General features: G+C 41.0%; 1 protein-coding gene across 2 annotated transcripts in view; it reads right to left on the bottom strand.

The window, feature by feature from the left end:
* PIP5K1B (phosphatidylinositol-4-phosphate 5-kinase type 1 beta) overlaps positions 1-26,057 on the bottom strand; it is a 307,597-nt gene that overhangs the window by 261,779 nt on the left and 19,761 nt on the right. Inside the window, exon 2 of one of the 2 annotated variants that reach the window (XM_003273866.3) lies at positions 7,235-7,391. The exons of the other annotated variant lie outside the window; for it this stretch is intronic. The gene's annotated coding sequence lies outside the window, so the exon portion shown is untranslated. The remainder of the gene's footprint in view (positions 1-7,234; positions 7,392-26,057) is intronic. 2 annotated transcript variants of the gene reach the window in all.

A 26,057-nucleotide genomic window follows, 5' to 3' on the forward strand; every position in this document is an offset into this window, starting at 1 on the left:
CTGTAACATGTGGTTACAGGTGGTCATGTTACCTTATAAGAGAAGTGCATTCATTTCCTGAGGCTGCTGTAACAAATTACGCTAAATTTGGTGGCTTAAAACTATGAAAATTTATTTTCTCCCAGTTCTGGAGGCAAGAAGTCCAAAACCAATGTCACTGGGCTGAAACTGAGGTGCTGGCAGGGTTGTGCTCTCTCTGGAGGCTACAGGGGGACTCTGTCCCTCGCCCCTTCTGGCTCCTGGTGGCTGCCAGAATTGGCACTCCTTGCTGGTAGCCACATCACTTCACTCTCTGCCTATGTCTTCACATCACCTTCCCCTGCATGTCCCTCTCTGTTCCCCTCTGCATCTTTCTCGTTAGGATGCTTGTAAAATATTTAGGGCCCACCTGAATGATACAGGGTAATCCCCTCAAAATTCTTAATTCAACCACATCTACAGAGACTGTTTTTCAAAATAAGGTAACATTTACAAGTTCTAAGAATTAGGATGTGGATATCTTTGGGGGACCATGAGTAGATATTATTATTCTCATTTTACCATGAGGGAACTTCAAGTCATGTGCCCAAGGACAAATGGCTAACAAGTGGTAGAGGCGGGATTTGAACCCAGCTCTGTCCACCTCAGAAGCTCATTCTTTTTTCTTTATACATTGTCACCTACAGAGGCTGGAGAAAAGATCTGAAACCCGGCCGAGTGCAGTGGGTCACGTCTGTAATCTCAGCCCTTTGGGAGGCAGAGGTGGGCGGATCACCTGAGGTCGGGAGTTCGAGACCAGCCTGACCAACATGGTGAAACCCCGCCTCTACTAAAAATAGCCGGGCGTGGTGGCACATGCCTGTAATCCCACTACTCAGGAGGCTGGGGCAGGAGAATCGCTTGAACCTGGGAGGCGGAGGTTGTGGTGAGCCAAGATCGTGCCATTGCAGTCCAGCCTGGGTAACAAGAGTGAAACTCTGTCAAAAAAAAAAAAAAAAAGAAACAAAGAAAGAAAAGAAATCTGAAACCCAGCCTCCGAGTGGGGCCTACTGCAAGAAAACTATAAATCCAGGCATATTCTCAGCACTGTCTTTAAAAATTATGCTGGCACAAACTTTCATGACATGAGTGTCTGAAGAATACAATCACCTGTAATCTTTGCATAGAACTGTCTAGAGCCTTCTTCCCAAGTCTAAAGTAAAATGCAGCAAATTACAGATATAACTGCACATGCATTTGTACTTTATTATGGACTAAAATCCCACACTTGCTGTGAGAAGAAGTCATTGCCAGTGGAGAGAAGGATATGGTGGGACTGTGTGTCTGTGGGGCTGGAGTTTCCATAATCCCAGAAATGTTTTGATATTCAAAATCTTGGGCATTCAGCTGTAAAAAGGAATGAAGCACTAGATTCAAGTCACAATGTGGATGAACCGTAAGACATTACACTAAGTGAAAGAAGCCAGGCACAAAATGATACAGATTGTATGATTCCTTTTATGTGAACTACCCAGAACAATTAAATCCACAGAAACAGAAAGCAGATTAGGGGTTACCTCGAGCTACAGGGAGTAGGGAATGGGGAGTGACTGCTTAGTGAGGATGGGGTTTTATTTTGGAATGGTGAACATATCTTGGAACTAGATAGAGGTGGTGTTCACCTCATTTTTCATAGTAAAATGGTTAATTTTATGTTCTAGGAGTTTTACCTAAATAAATACATAAATGAGGCCTCTATGCTAAGCAAACTCTGCGGTCGACAATCCATTTCCTTACAATGTAGTGTTAAACCATACTGTGGATCAAATTCTAGGAGTGGCTTTTAGCTAAGATATTATGATTTTATATGACCCTGGATTGAATATGTCTTCTAGTACTCTACGTTTTGGATTATGACAAGAAGGTGTAAAAAACCGCAAATCATACAATTCTAAAATTCACTTCTAATTTTTTAACTAAAGTAATAAATACTTGCTGTAAAAAGAAGCTATATTATGCCAAAATTTATAGTAAAGTAATATCTAGAATAAAAATTTTACCTCCCACTCTCCTAAAATTAGTTGCCTGCTTGCATTTCCTTATAACAGAGCCAGATGAGATAATAAAATGGAAGTGCTGTGTTAACTCTGAAGCATATTTCAAATGCAAGGCATTATTATTAGTGTAAATAATGATACTCATCAAAAAGACAGCATAAAAGAAAACACTGCCATGTTACAGCGCGCACTTTATAACGACGTGGCAGTAATAACTAACCAACAAAATGGGTGGTCTATTATTTTACAATCAACAGACAGTAATTAAGCAACAAACTTCAACTGCTGCAGTTTCGATTTGATAATAACCAGATAGGACACACCAGAAGAATGTGCACATACGAGATAAGCCTCCTCCTCCTCCTGAAGCAAGTACACCCAAACTGTTGCCCAGGAAGTCTAGACTGCCCCCAGGGCCTTATACAGAGTAAAACTTGTTAAGGGAGGAATGTGAAATTCTCTGACTTGTGGCCAGAGTTAGGACTGTCTATGGAATAGGCAGGGAAAGAATGAGAGGGAAGGCGATCGCCAAGCCTAGTTTAAGTCCAACGCCTTCCTTCAGAATCCAGCTTCTATTCCTAAGGAGAAAGACATTCCCATAGCCCATGAATCCCCAACTGTGTGGGCCAAGGGCAGGGACAGGTCCGGTGTGAGGGGGTTAGGGGAGGCTAAGACAACTTTGGGGATCTACTATCTGTACACATGCTGCTTTCATGGGGCTGCATCTTGAAGAGAATTTCTCTTGCTGTGTACCATGCAAGATAGATTCTGGGCTGGGAACTAGTTTTTCCATTCCAGCCCGAGGCCAGGCTGCTGCCACCTTGGCAGGATCTGGAAGTGGTAAGCCAGGCCTTGCTGCAAGGCCAGAGGACAGCTGGACATGAAGGACTGCAGGAGAGGCACAGAGAGGACAAGACCAGAAGAGACATGGAAGTGGTGAGCTCTGGGCCATGCCTGCGACTAACCCCTTAGGTTATCGCACAGCTAACTCTCCTTGGTGTCGGTATCTGTAAAATGGGGTGGCACCTCTGCTCCACTTGCCTCAAACTAAGTTCTTGTTAGAAGAGAGTGAGAGAAAAAGACAGAGCCAGAGGGAAGGAGAAAGTGAGACAGAGAGAGGAGAGAAAGGGCGAGGGGAGATGATGATGAAAAGAAAAATATATCAAAAATTAAGCCTTGTCTCAGTACTTCCAAAACTCTGTGCATGCCATATAACTAAGAATCTGTTTGTTAAGAGTTAATACACTTTGGGAGGCCGAGGTGGGTGGACCACTTGAGGCCAGAAGTTCAAGACCAGCCTGGCCAACATAGCAAAACCCAGTCTCTACTAAAAATACAAAAATTAGCCAGGCATGGTGATGCATGCCTGCAGTCCTAGCTACTCGGGAGGCTGAGGCACAAGAGTAGCATAAACCTGGGAGGTGGAGGTTGCAGTGAGCCGAGATGGCACCACTGCACTCCAGCCTGGGTGACAGAGCGAGACTATGTCCCCCAAAAAAAAAGAGTTAACACAAAAGAAGAGAGACATGTGGGGAAAGAACAGCTTAAACAAAAGTAACTTTTTAATTCATGCTTTCATTCATTTATTCAACATACATTTAGTGAGCACTGGTTAGGTTCTGAATAAAACAGACATGAATTTTCCTTTATGGGGCTTACCATCTGATGCAAGAGTAAGACACTAAATAGCTTGTATAATTTATTTGGAAACATTATCATTTATAATATAAGATGTACTTTGAGGGAAATAAAGGGAATTGCAGTAACAGAAAACAAAATTAGGGGAGATCTACTTAGGTGGGGTTTGAACAAAGAAGTCTTTCCTAAGGAAGGAACATTAAGGAATCCTAAAGGAACAGAAGGAGCTGGCAACACAGAGTGGGAGCAGGCACCAGAGAGGGAGCTTCCTGGATGGAAGATTCAGGTGGAGCACAGGCCCTAGAGCAGGAGGAGGGCAGGAGAGCAAGAGGCTGGAGTGAAGTGGACACTCCTGTCTACTCCCAAGAGCCTTTTCTATGCTGCATGTCATGTGCATCTCCAAGAGCTAAGGATAAGCCCTGCTTCCCAAGAAAGTCTTACAGAATGTCAAAATGGGATGTGTCAAACAAGCCACTAAGATGGATGAGATAGCAGATTCCTAAGTGAAGTGCCAGGCCTAGATGCAGTTTTTCAAAGAACATAGCCCAAAACCTTTTTCACTGGTCTGAAACCTCTTACCTACGCTGAGGCTACAAGTAGGTCAGACTGTTTGTTGGTGCCTAAAAGGAGAGAATGTTTGAAGCAAGCAGGCTGCAGTCCAGTCTGGTCCTAGCCTAAAGGACTAAGCTTAGGAAGAGATAAGAGTACCTGCCCCTCCCTGCTTCTCCCCTTTCCAGCCTAGTGAGGGGGCTCAACAGGACTACCTGGAGAGCATGAGGTTCTTATAATATGGAAGGCACTGTGACCTTGTTTGGGACTTCTGCCTAAGGAATCTGAAGAACTGGAGAGCTGGCTGGATGCTGACGGACAAGCCAAAGGAAACGACGGTTGCCCTGGGAGCAGCCTGCCTTCTCCCAGTTGGTGGGAACAAAGGAAGTGTGACTGTTTCCCATGGACCACACCATGAGCATGTATACAGGGCTATATATTGGGGTCTTCCCAACAAGGGCCACCTGGACAGCAACAGAACCCAGCAGACAGGAGTCCAAATGGATTGGTGGGCTTTCTAGAGACTGTGGAAGTAGTCTGCAATTAGGCTGAAGAGAGTGCAGCAGCCCCACCAAGGAAACTGGAGGTGAGAGGCCCCCAGAGACGAGGTGAGAGGGTATCTCCAAAGAACCCACAAAAGGGCCCCACAAGAGAAAGAATCAACTCTAAACACCCACAACACAAAAAGAGCTCTCCTATGATACCGCCTGCCTAGTAAAAGCTTTCCTACACTCCTTCCTGTTCCCCACCCAGCCCCTTACCCCAGTCCAGAAGTCATAGCTACTGAGTAAGCAAGAGAAAAAGCCTCCAACCACAGCCCCCTCTCCCTGCAACAGGCCCTAGCCAGGGGAAGGGGGGCAGTTACAAATATGAATGAAGTTGGAAGCTTTAACTATCCCATGACACTAGACATTTTAAATATCTGGCAAATTAAAGTGGGGCTTTTTATTATATATGAGGAATCAGAACAGCCACGTGATATATTTTCATCCAGAAAACAGGGGAAATGCTTTCCACTGAATAAGTTTTAACGGGAGAGTGGGAGACTTGATGAAGTTGTTTTTTCATGGCCTCCCATGAAACCTATTTGTTCAAGACAGATTATACATAGAACCCCATTGTGCTAGCACATCTCATGGAAAATGTACTTTCCAAAAATGAGGCCCGGCATGCCCCAGCTTGAGGATGAAGATCACTGTGGTTTGTGGGTCCACCTTGTAACATTGTCCAGCCTTGGCCAGGCCATGCAGAGCCTTCAGTATCTATGGCAACTGAGGCTACGGACCTCCTGCATACATCAGTGGTTCTCGTTCTTACACTTTCCTTCTTTTCCAGGAAGACAACTGTGTTTCAGGAAGGAATCCCTATCACCAGAAACCCCCACCAAGCTCAGCCCTGATCCTCCTGAAACAAGCTCTGATTGAGTTCCCAATATTGTGCCTTATGAGTCTTCTTCTTAGATGTCACCCTAACAGGATTCCTGGTACATTCATGTGGCACCCAGCTGGGAAGGCCAGAGCCTCAACCCATACTCAGCAGGAAACCCAAGGAGAATCAGTGGAAGGACAGAGGCCTCTTTAACTCCACCCATTCAATCTCCCATTGTCTTAGTGTCGTGAAAAGCAAATCTTAACATGCAGGACAGTAAAACATGACACAGAACTCATCTTCAATAAACTGGCACTTTGGTTAAGCAAATGTGAAAAGTCAACAGCCAGAGCATCCTTATATGCCAGTGGGTTTTTAGCAAATCAACACACACTGACCAAGTCTTTCTGATATTGGAAATATTGCTTACCAAATCTACACTATGTGAAAGGGATTTCTCCTCACACATATGCACTGTTCTTATGAAAGCTCATTCAAAACTGACATTAAAAGACATCTTGGGCCGGGCGCGGTGGCTCACGCTTGTAATCCCAGCACTTTGGGAGGCCGAGGCGGGCGGATCACGAGGTCAGGAGATCGAGACCACGGTGAAACCCCGTCTCTACTAAAAATACAAAAAATTAGCCGGGCGTGGTGGCGGGCGCCTGTAGTCCCAGCTACTCGGAGAGGCTGAGGCAGGAGAATGGCGTGAACCCGGGAGGTGGAGCTTGCAGTGAGCCGAGAATGCGCCACTGCACTCCAGCCTGGGCGACAGAGCGAGACTCCGTCTCAAAAAAAAAAAAAAAAAAAAAAAAAAAAAAAAAAAAAGACATCTTGGGCCAAGCCTGGCTCGTGCCTGTAATCCCAACAGTTCGGGAGGCTGAGGCAGGACGATCACTTGAGCCCAGGAGTTTGAAACCAGACTGGGCACATAGCGAAACCCCAACTTTATACTAGAATAAAAAATTAGCCAGGCATGGTGGCATGGAAATGTAGTCCCAGCTACTCAGGAGGCTGAGGCAGGAGGACTGCTTGAGCCTGGAAGGTCAAGGCTGAAGTGAGCGATAGTTGGGCCACTCTAGCCTGGGAGACAGAGCAACAACCCTGTTTCAAAAAAAAAAGTTTTGGTATTTGGGCTATTTTTAAAATGCACAGCAGAGGATCTGAAGGTTTCACTCCCCACTGGGTTCTGGGCTCCTTGAAGCAGGGACTATGTTTCACCCACTTTTGTACCCTCCTAGGGCCTAGTACAAAATCTGGTACCTATGTGGGTTCATTCAAAGTCTGAGAGCTGATGAGTGAGTGAACAAATGAACATCCTGGCTCATATTTTCAGTTAGATTTGTGTGAATACTATAATTAAATCTGTTTTTAAAAAGAGAGAGACCTGCTGTGCATCACTGTTGACCACTCTATTCTCTACAGACCATTTTGAGTGTGTTTATTTGAATCTTGCAGTCAGATGCTGTAGTGCTCTTTTGTGTAGAAGATTCTCCTGGGGCACCTCTTTCTACAGGCTCCTGAGGCCACCCACATCAGCTGCCCATTCACACCACTCAGAAACAGCAAAGATCCAGCATGGCATTGGGCTCCATCAAAGGGAATCAATGGGTCTCTCGAAGGGAATAATACTGCTTTAAAATAGGTATTTTCAAAAGAATTACCTTTCACCTCTCTCCTAGAAGGACCTTTAGAGATGATGCAGAAAGAGAAAAGGCCCTCAAAAGCTGAGAGGTATCAGGCACCAGAGAAAGGTCACAGGACTGGGGTTGGACAGCTCTGCAGTCACATCTCAGCTCTGCTGGGCCTTGGCTTCCTCATCTGTAAAATGGAGATAATAATGCCTACCTCAAACAATCATGGTGAAGAAGGGAATAAGTGAATGTATGAAGGCTCTTATTATAGCCCTTGACACATAATAAGGGCTCAAATGGTGGTTAGTTCCACATACAACGCAAATTACATACCCCTATCTGTATATTTAAAGATAATTTTGTGTCTGACTGGTCCACAACTCTCAAAGGAGCTGAGATCCAAAACTCAGCTGTTTAGAACTTGGAATGCACTTTCCCATGGAAACAGTGCTACAAATCATAGAACTTTAGAATCAGAAACTAGATGACCTTACAGTACATCTAGTGATGTAGTAAAACTTCCCACTAAATGTAAGATTTCTTAATATAGGCTCTCTGATATTGAAATTCCAAGCAAGGCCACCAAAACCAATGTAACCCATAATGTCACTGAAATCACATGCAAGGAAACAAATAATAGTGGAAAATAATTTTTAAATATTCAGTAATATTTCAGCTTCACATGTTCTTCTAACCTCAGCTAAGACTATCTTCCAATTCTGAAACTCATATAGAAGTGAGGAGACATAAACTTCTTATGAGTAGGGCCATGATAACCTACCCTGGTTCTCCCCACCCCCAACAACTACCGCCCAAATCTTCCAATAAGTAATATGTGATAAGGACTCTATCAGCAGCATGAACAAAATGTAACAGGCCCATGGAGGAGAAAGTGATAACTGGGGGGCTAGAGAGGGTGAAGAGAAATGCCAAAGAGAGGAAGAGGTGAGGTGTGGAGAAGGGAGGCAGAGAACAGAAAGAAAAGGCTTGGTTACCAAGTTTCCCTTCTTTATCTCTTTGCTCAGAGTCAGCCCCATCTCACCTGGTTGTGCAGAAGCAAAACTATTTGTAGAGGTCATTCCACAATGGGTTGGTGGGCTTTCGAGACAATTTGAGACACTGTTTGGTCACAAGCTAATATCATTTTTTAGGGGTCACCCCTCATCCTCCACCTTGACCCCTAGCCATGGCAGTCTCTACCCACGCAGTGACGGCAAGAAAGCAGAGGGCTTTGGGATATTTCTACTGCTTGTTCTCTGGAATGGAATCAACTGACTGTACTTACAGCACATTCAGAAGCCAAGGGTGCTTAGTTTGGAGACTGCATAACATCGCCTTCGATATGGAAAATTCCAAAGAAACTGCAAAAGTGACCCAGGAAATCTAGTTTTGGATAAAAACTCAAAGTTCTACTCAGATGACACGGGATAATGTTAAATGAAACACAAATCAATTTATGAAAAAATATATGATTCCAATTTTTGAAATGTATGCACACACACTGTTTTAGGCATTCTTAGATATATCTGCTCAGAAAAAAGGAAGCTAATACTCCAGAACATGAACAATGATTTTATCTGTGTTAGAGAATGAAAGAGTAGATATATTTTTTTCTTCATAATTTTCTAAGTTTGGTTAAATGGGCAAGTAATTATATAAAAGTGGGTAAAATGGCATTTAGAAATACTAATTTGAGATTTTAAAGCTAAAAGACTTCTTAGAAATGACCTGATCTAAAACTTCCCCCAGTCCCTCTCAGGTTTGTAGGTGAAAGACCTCTGGCACACCAAGTGGCTTCTGAGCCTGAAGTCTTCCAACTCGGGGATAACTAGCTACACCATGGCTTGAGCTAAGATCTTGTGATATTTATGGTCTGTGCCACTCCCATAATATCACGTTGCCTAGAGTCAGAGACTAATGAACTTCATAAGGAAATACGCCATGAGGAAGGCACAAGCCTTACTGTGCACACCTGTATTTCTCACTAAATAAATATTTGCCTTTGAAGCATATCATAATTTTATGACATGCAAACAATTCAGTTGCTAAAGGAGCTCCAGTGATTTCATCAGAGCTACGGAACCAGAGTCCTAGTTATGAAGTTTGAACTCCTGCATTGGACAGAAGACCACTATCAGAGAGCTTCACGATAAAAATGTATTAAAAGGCACCTGAGTCCTTATGCTCGGTATCTCTGTGATTACGGAGAAGACACAGGTTATTTCTTTCTTCTACTGTTGTGAACTACACATATAACAGCCACTTAACTTCCATTGAACCCAAGAGACTGTAACTGTAGAGACCCATTGTATCATACTGTATTAGAACTACTTAGCATTTAGCCAGCCCAAAAACATGTATAGACATCAGATAAACTAAAAACACTTTCTGAAAGTATCCATGTCCTAAAGGCTTTAAGTACTTATATTTATAAAGCCTTGTTAGGAGCTACGCAACATCTAAATCTTACCAAAAGATCCATCCCAAGATCTTCCATTTCTTCAGGGAGAAAATTCAGACATTGGATGCAAACACATGTATAGCAGAGCCTTGGGCCACACAGAACTGGCTTCCTGTTTTGCTCCCTTTATCTTACTGGTAGGGATTGGGAATGCTTTCTAGGCAAAGGGTGGGGAGCTGGCCTATCAAGGACACAGTAGCAGGAAGGACTGGCCGCAGGTAGTGAGGTCAAAGAACTGTTTTTCAGATAAGCGGAGACTCTACACCTGGTCACAGCCACAATGGGTAGCTTGTTCCCTGCCCAATGTGCCAACCAGGAGCATAATACATGACCCCAGGATGTACCTGTGGCTGGCAGACAGCGTGCAGGAGTCTGGGCAATACGTCAGTCTCTTGGGTTCAGCAGTAGTAAGCCTAGACTGAGAACCTGAAATTAGCTATGCAGGTCACATGAGTTTAGGGCAAAGCCTCAAGCATGCATAGGCACAGCAGAGCAGAGAGTGCCTGAAATGAGCACTGAAAGCGTGAAAATGCTGCCTGGAGAGAATTCTCAGTGGAAGGAGCTAGAGGAGAAGCACAGGAAACAGCAGGCTGAGAAGTGTTGCAATCTGAGCTATCACAGGCTGCAAAACATTCCTCCAACCAAAATTACTTTGGTATTAAGGGAAGCCCCAAGAAGGAGGCTGAAATTTATGTTTAAATATAAATGCTGACTTCTTAAATATTTTAAAGTTTTAAGGAAAGAATATAATGTGCTAACGTGGCCTCTTGTCTTTGTCAGTCAAAATTAAAGGTACCCAAAATGGATCAAGAACTATACTACTATATCCCTCAGTCAAAGATCTCCAACTCTGAGAGGTTAATCTAAGTATACAGACAAAAGAAGCCAAAGGCTAGATTGTATGAAGATGTACAAATGTTGTGTCCCATAAGAGCAGAAAACAAAGACTTGATGACATCTGAGGACTGGTAAGAGGGGAAAATCAGACTAAGCAAGAGTAAATTGAGGCACACGAAATATTTAAACTCCTTTACAAATGACAGTGTGAAGATAGGAAACAGGAAAATAAAATATGCAGTTTAAAAGTTCAAAATTAAACGGTCATAAAGATTACAGCAGAATCAAAACAGTGGTGCCGGGGAGGAAGCCAGAGAAACAGTCGATGATCAAATGCAGACGGTGGCCAGGATTGTTCAGGGTCGGCTGACGGAGAGTGGAGAAACTGAAGGCTGGACCCCATGGTAAAGCCATGGAGAACTTTTTTGGCCGGTGAAGAAGAGGCTATAGGCTCATCCAGAAATGTCGAGGTGTGGGCCTGAGCTCAAAAAAAAAAGAAAAAAAAATGTTGGCCTTCCTGAGATCAAAGTGGGCTCAAGTACACTGTGTGAAACTTGGATTGAAGCGTTGAAAATGTGGATAGTTTAATACGATCCTGAAGAAGGGTGATCTGAAGGAACTTGCAGATTAAAAGAAAAGGGGCCCCCTCTCAGAGAGGGCCCGAAAGGGTCTGTTTAAGCTAGAAATATCTGGAAGGGTCCATTTAAAAGTCTAGAGATTTGGCCAAACTCGCCAAGGGACATGAGAATCAAGTTGTACTGCCTGATACACATGAGAGCGGGAATGGAGCAGTGATTAACTTCACCCACCCCTTGTCATCTCCAGCTTTCAGATGAGAATACGCAGATCCAAGGAAGGTGATGGCAACTACTGGCCCAAGATGACAACTAGTTTATGGTGGTGACAAGAACAGTACTCACATCTTTTCCTCTCAGTCCAGCAATTCTTTATTATAGCATGCTCTCATAGCAACCATATGTAGGTGGACCCAGCATTCTCCTACCACACACGAATTAACCTTAAAAAGTCATTTTCACTATACAAGTGTTATTGTTTTTATTTTTAATTGGTGAAATTCAAGATGGCCAAAAATAAAATCAACTGTTGTTTCACTTATAAATACAACCTCAATTTTAGAAGTTCTCGTTATTTCTGTTAAATGTATCTAGTTGGTGTTGGCCTATTTTCATAGTTCATATTATGAAGATTTATTCTACAGGTTTACATCATCAGCCACATAAATATGAATTTTTCAGATTTCTATCCAAGTTCTAAGGATCCTTCTTCAGTTTGGGGCCAAGAAAACCCTAAATACCTGCCACTAGAAACCTCTTTCTAGGCCGACGAACACTCAGTCATTACCTATGTTATGGCGTATGAATAGAATCAGCTATGAATCTATGGCATTATTCTGTCATCCTCCAACATCTCTCTATTATCCGGCGAGAGATATTTGTCAAATGCTTTGACGTCTTTCGCATTATCTTCCAACACAGAAGCCCCTTTTACAAACGAAAATGTGACAATTGGTCACTACGCATTAGGAGATTTATGCTGGTTCCTAAGGATCAATGCAATCTCTTCTCTGGACTCCTAAATAATTTATATGATGACAGTTCAGAGATTTTGCAAGGGTGCATTTCATACATTGAAAGTTTTAGGAATTCAACTTTGTCAAAAGCTATATAGAACAACATCTGCATATCTCTGGTCTTCTGGAACCTCTGCCACTCTCCAAGTTCACTCACCAATCATCAGCAATGGCTCAAAGATGATGCCTGCTAATTCCTTCAACCCTGCCAACCCTGAGATACAATCCAGTGTGCCGCAGAGAGGTAAATGCATTCAAATTACCTGGATTTTCTTTCATTGTCATCCAAATCCCTTTAGTAACACCCTTTTAATTTTGGAAATCATTTCCTTTGATGGAGAATTGAAAGCAACATAGTTCTGCATACATTGTCTATTCATGCTAGCCTTACGCCCTTACTTAATAGTCTAATCCTGTCCCCATTCTTCTAGCTCCAGATACAACTAAAAAGCAAAATAAACATAACACTATTCTCAAAATACAAATGACATATGCCGCCATGCACACTCCAAAAAGGTTCAACCTAGCCAGCAAGGAAATAAAATAAACACACCAATAAAATGTCATTTTGTAACAAACTGGAAACACACCTTTAAGTGACAGAAAGCGAACCTGGTGAGGTTGTAGGGAAATGGACATCCTTATATATTTACCAATAATTTAACTGTATTTGGAAGCAAATACATAAAATGTTCATGCTCTTTGTTCCAGGAAACCTAAACTTGGATGTTTATCTTAAGAGACACAATCTGAAAGAAAAGAAGGTCAAAGTATATAAATATAGGAAGTATAGGAATATCAAAATGGTCCCAAACTGGATGCCTTCTAAGTATTCAACAATGGAAATGGTTAAGTAAACTATAAAACATCAGCTGCGGTAGGCTGAATAATGTCCCCGAAGATGTCCACATCCTAATCCCCAGAACTTGTGAATATACTACTTTACATAGTAAAAGGAATCTTCAAGATGTAATTAAATTGTCTCAAAATGGGGAGATTATCCAAATGGACCCAAAGTAATCACGAAAGTGTGTAGAAGACGGAGACAGGAGGTTCAGAACAGGAGATGTGGTGACTGAAGCAGAGGTGAGGTTTGAAGATGCTGCTGGCTTTAAAGATGGAGTGAGGGGCCATGAGTCAAGGAGTGAGGGTGGATTCTAAAAGATGGAAGAAGCAAGGAAATGGATTCTCCCTAGAGCCTCCAGAAGGAGTGCAGCTCTCCAACACCTTGATTTTAGGACTCTGACCTCCAGAACTGTGAGATAATAAATTTGTATCCTTTTATGCCATTCCATTTGTGCTAAGTTTTTACAACAGCAGTAGGAGACCAATACACAAACTATTATGTAGCCACTGAATGTTATAAGCCTGAGGACTACAGAGCAACAGAAGAAAAATGTTAAAATACACAGATGGCAAAACTGTATGTACACAATTACTACATGTGAAATATGCATACGAATAGATCAAGATTAATAGATTAAGACAAAATATACTAGTAGAGTAAAAGACTTTTTAACTGGTCTTTCTACTTCTGCAACATTCAGAGTGACCAGAGTGGTCCTTTTCAAGTATGAAATCAGATGACCCTATTCCTCTGCTCAAAAGCCTCCAATAGCTCCTCTCTCCTCAAAGAAAAAGACCAAGTCCTCATAAGGACCTCCATAGCCCAACTCCACAGCAGTACACAGCTCCCACGACAGCCACTCACACGTGCTTTCCATGATTCCATCCCAGACACCACCTGCCCAAACTTGTGTTTGTCTTCACTCACTCCATCTCATTACCTGGCTAACCCCGCTCCAGGCTCATGGACCAACCTGCTATTCCTGGAGTGTTCCAAGCCACTCCTGCTTCAGGCATTTGCACTGTCTATTCCCTCTGCCTGAAATAATCTTCCTAGTGGTATACGCATGGCTCATTCCCTTGCTTCCTCCCTGTCTCTGCTCAAATGCCACCTTAGCAATGGGGCTTTCCTCAACTGCCGTATATAAATAACAGTCCCATCATTCCACCTCAGAACCCCCCATTCCTTTAACCTCCTTTACCTTTCTCCAAAGCATGTATTATTGTCATATTTAAAATATCTATTTGTGGCTGGGCACGGTGGCTTATGCCTGTAATCCCAGCACTTTGGGAGGCTGAGGCGGGCGGATCACTTGAGTCCAGGAGTTCGAGACCAGCTTGGCCAACATGGCTAAACCCCATCTCTACTAAAAATACAAAACATTCGCTGGGCATGGTAGCACATGCCTGTAATCCCAGCTACTTGGGAGGCTAAGGCACGAGAATAGCTTGAACCCGGGAGGCAGAGGTTTCAGTGAGCTGAGATTGCACCACTGCACTCCAACCTGGGCAACAGAGCAAGACTGTGTCTCAAAAAAAAAAACAACCCACAAATAAATAATATATATATAATATGTAATTCAAATATAAACTCCAAGAGAGCACAGATCTTGGTAGCTCCAAAAATCTACCACTGTGCATCCCCAGAGCCTAAGAGTTCACATAATAGGCATTAAAATTCACAGAGTAGGCCAGGTGTGGTGGCCCACGCCTGTAATCTCAACACTTTGGGAGGCCGAGGCGGGCAGATCACTTGAGGTCAGGAGTTCGAGATCAGCCTGGCCAACGTGGTGAAATCCTGTCTCTACTAAAAATACAAAAACTAGGCAGGTGTGGTGGTGGGTGCCTGTAATCCCAGCTACTCGGGGTGCTGAGGCAGGGGAATCGCCTGAGCCCGGGAAAGTTGCAGTGAGCTAAAATCATGCCACTGCACTCTAGCTTGAGCAACAAAGCAAGACTCTGTCTCAAAAAAAAAAAAAAAATTCACACAGTGGGCAAGTGAAATTCGTTAAGTAAATGAGGATGACCAGAGATTACTTCAGAGAGGTGACAAGAGCATCCATTTTAATATAGTTGCTTTATAGGTGAGCCAAATAATTTCATTTAGTAGAGTGATATAATTGTTCTAACAAACCAGCAGCTAAGTAACTTTTGGTGATATTTTTAGAAACTTAGTTCGATCATAAGTCCTTTCTTCATCTTCTGTGCATGTTGTTTTTAAAATACAAATTAATCATAAAGTGTCCTCTGAAGCCACATGGGTTCCTTTAGATTCTGTCTCCCCATATCTCTCATGAAGTTTCATCATATTTGTCTAATCAGGATTTCATTTTTCAGAAACTCTCATCCCTTCTGAATTACATATCCCTAAAAAGCTGTGAGATCTGATTTATTTTCATTGAATGTTTTTAAATCTGCTCTCCTAAAGCCCTAGTAATATGTCTTCGACCAAAGTTTTTTTCTTCATAGTTACAAATTCTGAGATATCTGAGACAGGAAATATATACCAAGTGAGCTAAGAGCATCTCGTGGTGCCAGAAAGTAAGAAGGTGCTACAAGGCAAGCCAGCAAACAAACAAAGCCCCAAAACGACAAGAGTATTTCAAGGATTACAGGAGCCAACTGCAACAGGAGGCAAAAAACCACCTAAAGCTGGAACAACATGAGCAAGAAAATGAAGCAGTATTTGGATTATAACTCAAAGTATAAAATACATGAGTCCATAATGACATAAATAAATGATTGGATGAGTAAATAAATGGGGAGAATAACAAATTTTTCATGCAGAATAACTGCACATAATTTTTATAGATACTTCACCCTAAAGGATACTCCACTCTTTCTATGTGGGCTACAAAGAGTGACTTGCTTCCAAAGACTACTGTATAAAAAGAGAAGAGAATAAAAAGAATAACTTTACAGTGGAGAAACCTGACAAATATTTCTTCAGCCAGATGATCAAGATCGGCATCAACAGTGATCAGTCATATTAATAGTATTACCCTTGATATGACGTCCCCCAAACACTCCTGTGTACATTACTCCAGTCTAATGATGAGAAAAAACATGAGACGAATCCCAAGCAAGGGACTTTCTAACGAAACACCTGACAATAATTCTCAAAACTGTCAAGGTCATCAAAACCAAGGAAAATCTGTGAAACTGTCATAACCAAGAGGAGCCTAAGTAGACATGACAAATCTAATGACAAATATAACGTGGTATTCCAGATGGGATCCTGGAACAAGAACCACCACCAAAAAAAAAAAAAAAAGGACATTAGGGGAAAACAGCAAATCTGAATAAAGTATTAACAGTAGCATATCAAAATATCAAAATTAGTTAATGAATTGTGGCAAATGTATGTACTAATATAAGAAAAAGATAGGGGAAACTGGTATGAGGGATATAAGAATTCTCTCACTACATTTGTAACAGTGTTCTAAATCTAAACATGTTCTCATATAAAAAGTTTGTTTAAAAAAACTTCCAAGAGATCAGGACCACTGTCATCAAAGGCTCCTCCATCTTCCATGCCATGAAGTCATTCTCTCTTAATGGTTGGTGTGAAATCCAATATAGCAATTTATTTGTTGTATTCTGAAAAGTGACACAAATAGGCCGAAAGGTACCAGGTTGTTTTTAGCCCAATTACTCAGCCAGAAGAAGCTGAGATGGTCACCTCCTATTGCCTTTTCCAGTTTTGCCATTTGTATAGTATCAACAGATCAGCCTCAGCCTCCATCTGTTTGGCTGGTAGAAGGTTCCCACAACAATCAAATGATGGGCTGCTTTTCTTTTTCTTTTAACCTCACCAAATGTTCTGCAGAATAGTTCTTCCATCAGATTGTGGATTTATAGATAAGCATGTTCTTCCTTCCTTATCAATCCTGTTTCTCCCTTTTGTATAGACTGGAGGGACATTCTTATCCTTGTGTTTCAAGACCATTTGAGCAAAATGTCATGGGAGCAGGTAGCAGTCATCACATTAGAGGAAAAATAAGTAGAGAGATAAAGGAGGAGGATCTTCTATATCCAGTCTGTTTTATACATTTTGGACCCATCTGCCTGCTACCAGAAGTCTTCACTGGTCAACCACTCAACAAAGCAGTAGAGATATGTTGGATGTAGCTATGAGCCTTTGTTCTTGTGGTCCTTCCCTCCCAGTTAAGACATCTTTCCCTTTCTACTGTTTCTTCTAGCTTTATTAATGCTGTGTGCCTCCTACACAGGAGTGATCTTTCTCTCCTCTAAACTCTAATAAAACCTGTCTCACTTTGAGTTCCCAGGCAGTTGGTTGTGTCTCACATGCGTATTTCCTCAACAACACTGTAGTAAACTCTTTAATGGGGTGAACTTCATCTACTTTTCTGTATATACTTTGTGCCTTGATCAATCAAATTGTCCAATAAATACTAGCAAGAATTTGAGTACTTAACATTGAATTTTTAACAAAAAGTCAATGAGGTAGGAATATAATTACCCTCATTTTATAGCTGAAAATGCTGAAGAATAAAGTAGCTAAGTGACTTTCGTGGGGTTGCATGGAAGTTGCAGAGCCAGAATTTCAGCCCAAATTCAAGCTCTTAATCACCACAGTACACTTTACTGCCTCCTAATAAATATACTACTTAAATGATCCTTTAAAGAGTCTAAGTGTTGCCGGGCACGGTGGCTCATGCCTGTAATCCCAGCACGTTAGGAGGCCGAGGCGGGTGGATCACAAGGTCAAGAGATCGAGACCAGCCTGGCCAACATGGTGAAACCCCGTCTCTACTAAAAATACAAAAATTAGCTGGGCATGGTGGCCCGCACCTGTAGTCCCAGCTACTTGGGTGGCTGAGGCAGGAGAATCGCCTGAACCCGGGAGGCGGAGGTTACAGTGAGCTGAGATCATGCCACTGCACTCCAGCCTGGGCAAAAATGCAAGACTCCGTCTCAAAAAAAAAAAAAAAAAAAAAAAAAAAGAGTCCAAGTATTTCAATAAGTGGGGATCTCAGAAGAAAAGAAAAAAACCTTTGGTCTGTGACCTCAGACTGACTGAGAAAAATTTTATTCAATTGTTCTCCCCCAAATCTAAATGTCACACAGACTTTGTTCATAGTATAAATAATAGGATTCAATGGAAAGAGCAATTTTAAAAATTCTTTGGGAAGCACTGCGGTTAGCCCTCATTCTTCACACTGCTTCAAACGTCAACCAGTTAGACTGGTAGACACAAAATGAACAAACAGAGAAAAACAAAATATGCAAGGCTCTGCAGTTTGGAGCTCAATGCCAGCCTGGCTCACATGCTTTGGTGGAACTGGCCAGAGATTAGCCATTGTACTGGAGGAATAACCAGCACCCAGCGCTGTACTGCATGTGTACAGACGGCAAGCAGCAAGGTTCTCTTCGGCAATCTGCTTCTCATTTCCCACTGGAAATTTTGTGGTTGGATGGTTGGCTTCTTAGAGGACTTCTAAAAATAAGTTACCATCAATTCAATTACACAAGTACATGAGTATTTACAATTACCTTGCGGCCCACACCTACATCAAATAACTTTCCCTTCTACTATGAGGAAGAGGGCACCAAAATTCATTGGATGTGCAAAGCATCAAAATTGGTACAGGTTCCATCCACATCATCGTCGTTGTCATCATCATCATCATCATCATCATTGCCCACCGTGCCGCCCCCTCAACCCGCCTCCACATCACCAGCAACGGATCGTGAGCTTTTCATGGATGCCTGCCCACTGTGCCAGTAATCAATTGTAATGCCCACTCTTTCCAAGAAAGAATTACCCGGCTTTGCCTCAGGGACAGCAGACCTTTCTACTCCACTGTGTTCTTGCCATTTCTGTCATGTCAACTGCTACTTAACTCTGGGCTCTCCCAGAAAGCCATGCCCAGGGAAAACAATGGCCTTCTTACATTTGTTAGATGTGTCAGTTTGTCTTCTTTTGGGTTCCACTTGCTTCTGTTTACCAGACCCACGTGTCTGGTTTAGCTATCAGATGTGAGAGAAGTGCCTCCTCTGATCTCCTCTGCACAAATAGTAGGTGGTCAAAGTACTGAATTTCCAGAGGGATATAGATGAAGACTCTAAAACATGCCGTGGCTGATCCCTAACACCGGGAGAGTACAAGTCAGACGTGGTAAGAGAATGAATTTCCTTTGAATCCCAAATATGCCAAAGACTAAATGAATACTGATATAGTTTCAGATACTCTTGAATAGTGCTATTAAATAAACAACAACAAAAAAGATCCATGTAATTCAATCAGCAAGACTTTGGAGTAAAGGGAATTCCTTTTGACAACATTTTGTTTATTGAAAAATCAACAAGAGACCCTTCCTCCCTCAAGCAATTTACAATCCAACAGGGAAGATAAGACACACCTGCAAATAACTGAAACTACACCTTGAAAGGTGGTAAGTCCCAAAGGAGAGGTATAAATAAAATACTTATTTCCTCCACCTCCCTATTCCAACACCACAGTAAGAATTTCGGGAGTGGCTAGCAAGCAAATCTAGCTCGTGACTAGTTCACAGCAGCCCCACCCATGGTGCTTCGGTGGAGGCTCAGGAATCCCTCGAAGACAGAGACCAGCCAGAAGTGGCTGAGAGTCAACGCCATTACTTCCCACACCTCCTTCCACACACATTAAAAAAGGGTTGCAGTTCGCTTATTATAAAATGTTTCCTGAAATACAGGGAAGTGAACAATAGGCAGTTTTCAAAAGTAAAGAGTATAATTACAACATTTTATCACTTTTTAAAGTGTGTCTAAAGTGTGTTTAAAGTGTGTCTTTTTAAACTGTCTCTCAGAGTATTTTCCTAGCACGCATTTGCCCTGCGTACCAGCCTTTCTTCAAATCTGGGTTATACAAATCATCACATGCACTAACCTCAAAGGCTTAATTTGCAATCCTAAGGCTGTCTAACTCCAGCCACATTCAGTACTTTTACCACCTTTTTTTAAATTGCATTATCTTCCCCTAATTGAGTGTGTTCGCCCGGCTCCTCCAACCTGTTGCAAATTCCCTGACGGCAAGGATCACACATTTGTTTTTGCAATTGCTTCCCCATCCACCCACTCAGTCTAAAATGTTAGCCCCTTTGCCCTCCACACCTTTCAAAATACTTTGCACATAAAAAGTGAAAGGAAGTAGCATTTACTTAGTTCCTGCCACCCATATTCCTTTATCTCAGTTAACCCTCTCAATAATCTATGGAAGTGGTCAACATTAGCCTCATTTCAGAGGCTGTTCTTTGCTGGGAAGACAAAGGAACTGGATCATCATTGATCCTGTCCAGTGTACACAATGCAGTGTTAGCTTCACCTCTTCTGTTTTCCCCACAAAATATATATGTCCTATCCAGACATCAGGGATACCAGAAATCATATTGGCACAACAGATATTCAAAAACTGATGTTAAATTGAAACATGGCAACCTTTAGACATCAAGCGTTGTAGAACAGCCTCTAAGATTCTGAAGCAGCACTTGACCGTAACACATGACCCTTGAAACCAAAATTATCACACATATTGAAAGGGAGCCACAGGCATGTGCTAAAGGTAACTTTCCTTGACAGTGAAGATTATGGAACTCACATCTGTTTACTGGTTAATGATTGAAGAAGCATATTTCAACTAAGACTTCAAGGAAACCAGTGGCCTGCCTGGCCCCATTTCAGCGTAATCCCTTCTCATGAAAAGAGGGGAGAAGAAATATTGGATAACTGTATTCAAAATTCTAAATTCAAAACAATCATGAAATCCATTCATCCTTTTCTTGTTTCCAACCTAGTCGATTTGAATTTGTGCCCAGCATATATATAAAGCCTACCCACCCATTTTAAGGACTCAATGAATCTTTGGAATTTATTGTCCCATTCCAATATAACTTGGTGTGACAAGCTCAAGAGTTTTATTTCACAACAAAGTCCAGGTTAAAGTCCACTACAGTGACTTCTGTTGGTTGAAATTCTCCGCTTTTCTGGAATTTATTTGTATATGACATTACTTAAAGTGTGATATCTGTTAAGAATCGAGAAATTTGTTTCTATATAGAAAAAAATTTAATGTCGTAACGATATGGGCCGCGATAACAGATCTAAAACTTTCTTTGAAGTAATTTTTTAATCCAAAAATAAATCTCATCTGCTGACATGGCTCACTTTTTGGGAATGAATGTTAGTTTCAATTAGTCTTGAGGAGTATTTCTTCAATTATTCCATCCTCACTTTCATTGGAAGCATAGAGTAGACCCTCATGGGCATCCCATTTCCTGGCTGTTCGTATCAGGTGCTCCAAATCTTGTTGACCCTGGGTATTATTTTCTATATCCTATGATACACCTCCTTCAAGTGATTTATATTTTCTTATGTTCTTCATGCCATATTCATTTGCAGCCAAATACAAAATTAAAGGGTAAACAAAATCATCAATGCAAATTGTATGTAACCATTCTATGCTTTTTCATCCTGATCAGTGTACTTGCTTATAAACAGTCTTTCACAATATTATGTCTCTTTTTTCACTTAATTTCACACAGACTTCTCCATAATATTCTATCTGCAAGTAATATTCTATTGTTGTGAATTATTATGGTTTGTTTAATAATTTCCCTAAATGTTAGATACTGAAGTCATTTTTAGCCTTTCATGACTATAATGAATGTTGTTCTAACAAGATTTTTTTTTTCTCCTTTGACTTATTTTCCCTTGAAAAGGGAAATTACTGGATCTAAGGGTATATTCAGTGAAATGGCTTTTGTTAAATATTGTTGGTACCCTTTAGGAAGTATATACTAATTTGAAAGCTAACAAAAATCTACAAATATCAAATTCTACACAGCCATGCCAACATTGTAACTTATCATTTTATTTCTTAAGACTCAGTTACTTCAGATTGTATTGCTTTTACTGTTACTATGGATGATTACTTTTGTCTATGTTGATCCTTTTCATGTATAAAAATGATAGTACCTAATCTTTGGCCATTTATCCAAATAAAGGTTAGTTCTTGTATAATTATACACACACCTTACATATTCTGGATACTGACCATTATGTGTGTATAGATATAGATATGTTCCCTATCTCACTGCTTTTTAGATAATCTTAGTTATATTGGTTTTAATATAAATTTTAATACAGTTGAACATGTTAAGAAATTATCCTTTTCTATTCTGGAAAAAACAATTAGACTAGAGCTTTTTTCTATCTCCCAGAAATGAACCAAGATACGCTTTGCCCTAGGTAACAGAAAGTAAGAGTTTACTCCTACTCTTCAATAATCATTGATTTAAAAATCATATATTCCAAGTAGAAGAATTTGAAAAGTTCTTATAAGAAGGATATTATAAGAACATGAATATATTTGGATATAAATATCTCCATTCATCTAAATATTTTAAATTCTTGTTAAACCTTTCTTCAAAATGCCTTCTTTCTCCTTATGCAACCCCCATATACCAGTACCCTAATGTATTTCTTGCAATTATTACTTTAGAGCTAAGAAAGATAATTTTTAAATGATGATTGAACATATTAAGGTCATTAAACATAGGAAGAAATCATTAAGTGTGCCATGAATTACCACTTCTAAGTAGTTACAATTGAACTAGTGTCCTGGCTCACAGTCACCATTAGGGAAGGTACCTATGAGTACAATGAACGCAAACACTTTCACTTACAGAAGGCTTGACTTCCCCAGCAGCTCATTAGTCACGTCTTCACTGATTAGCAAAACACTCTCAGCTTTAAGCCTCTTCTTGAAATACTGCCTCTTCATGAGACACAGGGCAGGAGGTTCTTGTTGGATATCCTTTCCCTTCACTCAACCCTCTAATGGCTTCTCCTCACACTAAGAATAAAATCCAAAGTCATTATCTGGTTCCTAAAGCTCCACTTGCCTTGGTCCCAAGTATTCCCCTTCCGCTACTTCTCTCAGCTTTGGCCATTCAGGCTTCCCCCAGTATCTCAAGTGGGCCAAACAAGCTGTACCTCAGGACTTGGCAGTTACTATTCATCCCTTCTGCTTGGAATGTTTTCCCCATATCTGCAGTTTCTTTCTCCACTTCATTTAGATCTTTGTTTGTTATGAACTGAATGTTTGTGCCCCACCCCACATAAATTCATATATTGGAATCCATACCCCCAATGTGATGGTATTATATGAGGTGGGGCCTATGGGGAATAATGAAGTCATGAGGGTGGAGTCCTCACGAATGGGATTGCTGCCCTCATAAAAGAGACACAGAGAGCTCACTTCCTCTCTGCTGTCTGCATGTGAGGATGCAACGAGAAGATGGCCATCTGTAAACCATAAAGTGAGCCCTCACCAGACACTGGATCTGTCAGCACCTTGATCTTGGACTTCCCAGCCTTCAGAACTGTGTGAAATAAATGTTCGTTGTTTAAGCTACTTGATCACTCAATCTACAGTATTTTGTAATAGCAGCCAGAATGGGCAAAGACAATATTCATGTGCCATCTCTTTAGAGAGGATTTCTCTCACCTCCCTTTCTAAAATAACACCTCACCACCACCACCACTACCATCATTCTATTCCTTATCTTATCTTGTTTTCCCCATAGCATCTTGTATCAAATAATGCACTTATTTTTCTTCGCCACTGACTGGGGAAAGGAATAGTCTTAGTACCTAGAGCTGTGTTAATAGGCACTCAAATATTTGCTGAATCATGAATGAACTAAAGTTAAGTATCTCTTTAGGGGATGGCCTCAGAGAACAAGCCAGGTCTAATTAGGATGAAGGAGCACCCACTGTCTGTACTGTGGGGTGTCACACCCACCTTCCTTCCATGAGACACACTGCAGTTTTGTAGGGTAGAGAGACGGCTCTGGGGCTGGGCCAGCTGGCTCTGAAACCTGACTGTGTCACCTCAAATAACATACTTAGTATCAGTGCTTCTAGGTCTCCTTACCTCCTCTATTAAATGGTGATAATAGTATCCACTCCATGGTTGCTGTGATTATTAAACAAGTGTCACATGTTTATTGTTTAGAATGTACCTAGAATGCAGCAAGAGCCTAAGTAAGTGTCAAGTGTTTATCAGCACTGACTGTCTTTTGAGGGCCCCTCTTTTCTTTATATAACTCTAAACATAGACCACTTCCCCATATTCGTTATTTTATATTATTCAGTCTTACCCTCTATCTATTATAGTTACTTCATATTGTTTTTATCTTTATGGCCTAATTACCAATATGCCAATAATTTACTTTTTTCAGGGAAATGTATGTGCAAGGCAATAAATTAAACCAGATGGAAGACTTCGTGAGAGTGATGAACTCTTGCTTTTCCTATCCCTGCCACTAGTTTCATTCTCCCAAGGCAACTGTTCTTCAAATTTTGTTTTAGTCTCTTGATAGTTATCTTTACAACTGTTGATAACATGCTTGAATCTCTAGGTCTTGACCCATATCAAGGGTTCTCCTCACACTGCCCTGGCCTCCTCCTGAAGTTTAATATATTCTTCTAATTCTTCTGTTTAATTTATTTCTAACGTTAAGTACTAAAGTCTTCATTTCTGTTTTTGCCAACACCTGTTCTGAGGTAAAACTATCTTTATGCATAGACAACATGATTGTCTATGTAAAAAACAGGTGCGTGCTTAAAAAAAAAAAACACTTTACTAGAATCAATACAAGAGTTTAGCACCTTACCAAAAATCATGTAAGAATGGCAAATAGGCACATGAAAAGATGCTCAACATGATTAGCCATCACGGAAATGCAATTTAAAGCTACAATGAGCCACCATGACACAACTATTTGAATATCTAAATTCAAAAGAACGATCATACCACGTGTTGATAAACAGTTGAAGCAACTGAAACTCTCATATGAGAATGCAAGATGGCACAACCACTGTGGAATTCCAGCAACTTTTAACAGCTATAGCTTATCTTGCTATTTTAAGAAATGAGGATATTAGCACCCTCTCCTCCCTGATGCCACATCCTACCTCCTGCCAACTACACTTTTTCTTTTGTTGAGGTTGCTAATATTTGTACTGTAGCCTGCAATCATAACCAAGTCTGCCATGCTTAGTCCACAATCTGATTCTAAAAGCAGAAAACTGAGAAACAGCACCTGTATGATTATGATTATGCCACTCTATTCACTGCCAGGCTAACTAAAGAATTAAGATTTGGGGCTCTTATTATAAATCCAATGTCATGACTACAGATCCAATTTTGTGACACTTATGCCAATGGTGTTATACTCTATGAGTTTCCCTCATTTTTGGTCAGGTAATTCCAGTCAGATTCCTCTGTCGTTTGGTATAGGTCATCAGACTATAATCGTTTCGATTTTTTTAATTTGTAATTTTTGTTGGTACATAGAAGATGTATATTTCTATGGGGCGCATGAGATTATTTTGATAGAGGCATATGATGTGTAATAATCATATCAAGGTAAATGGGATACCTATCACGTCAAGGATTTATCCTTTCTTTGTGTTACAAACAATCCAATCACACCGTTTTAGTTTAAATATTTCTATTATTAAATAAGATTTTCATTAGCATTTGAGAAATGTCCAGTTAAAGTCAAACAAATTGAAAGATTCTATAGGTGTTAAAAGTGTTTTCTGGGTGACTTCTAGGAGCTTCTCATATTACATCTAAATGGGCAGCACCAAATAAAACACTAATCATTTTTGTATGCAAGGCAGAGCATTAGGCACTCAGAAGATATGATAAGTTGGCTATCACATACCATACAAACTAAATGGAATAAGCAACAAACTTATTTAATACTTAGAGAATTATGTCCCAGTTTGGACCCTCTCACACAAATTATTTGCAGTTCACTAACATTATTTTTCTTTAACAAGTAAGTATGAGTTTTGCTTTCTTCAATACACGTCCACATTCAGGGTTCGTCTCTTTTTAAAGATAAAAGCATGCCGCTCTCCTCATCCATGCTGAAGGTGATGTTTAAATTCTGGAACTCTAATCAGACTTTAGCAAAGTGTCCCACTCATATCTTTGGCCTTAGGGATGGGAGAGAATTCTCCTTTATGGGGACCTCTTGGCTCATATTTGCTTACTCGTGGGCTACAATGGTGGCTACCCTGAGCCTGATCTCTTT

Source organism: Nomascus leucogenys, chromosome 1a (assembly GCF_006542625.1).
Source record: "Nomascus leucogenys isolate Asia chromosome 1a, Asia_NLE_v1, whole genome shotgun sequence".
NCBI lineage: Eukaryota > Metazoa > Chordata > Mammalia > Primates > Hylobatidae > Nomascus > Nomascus leucogenys.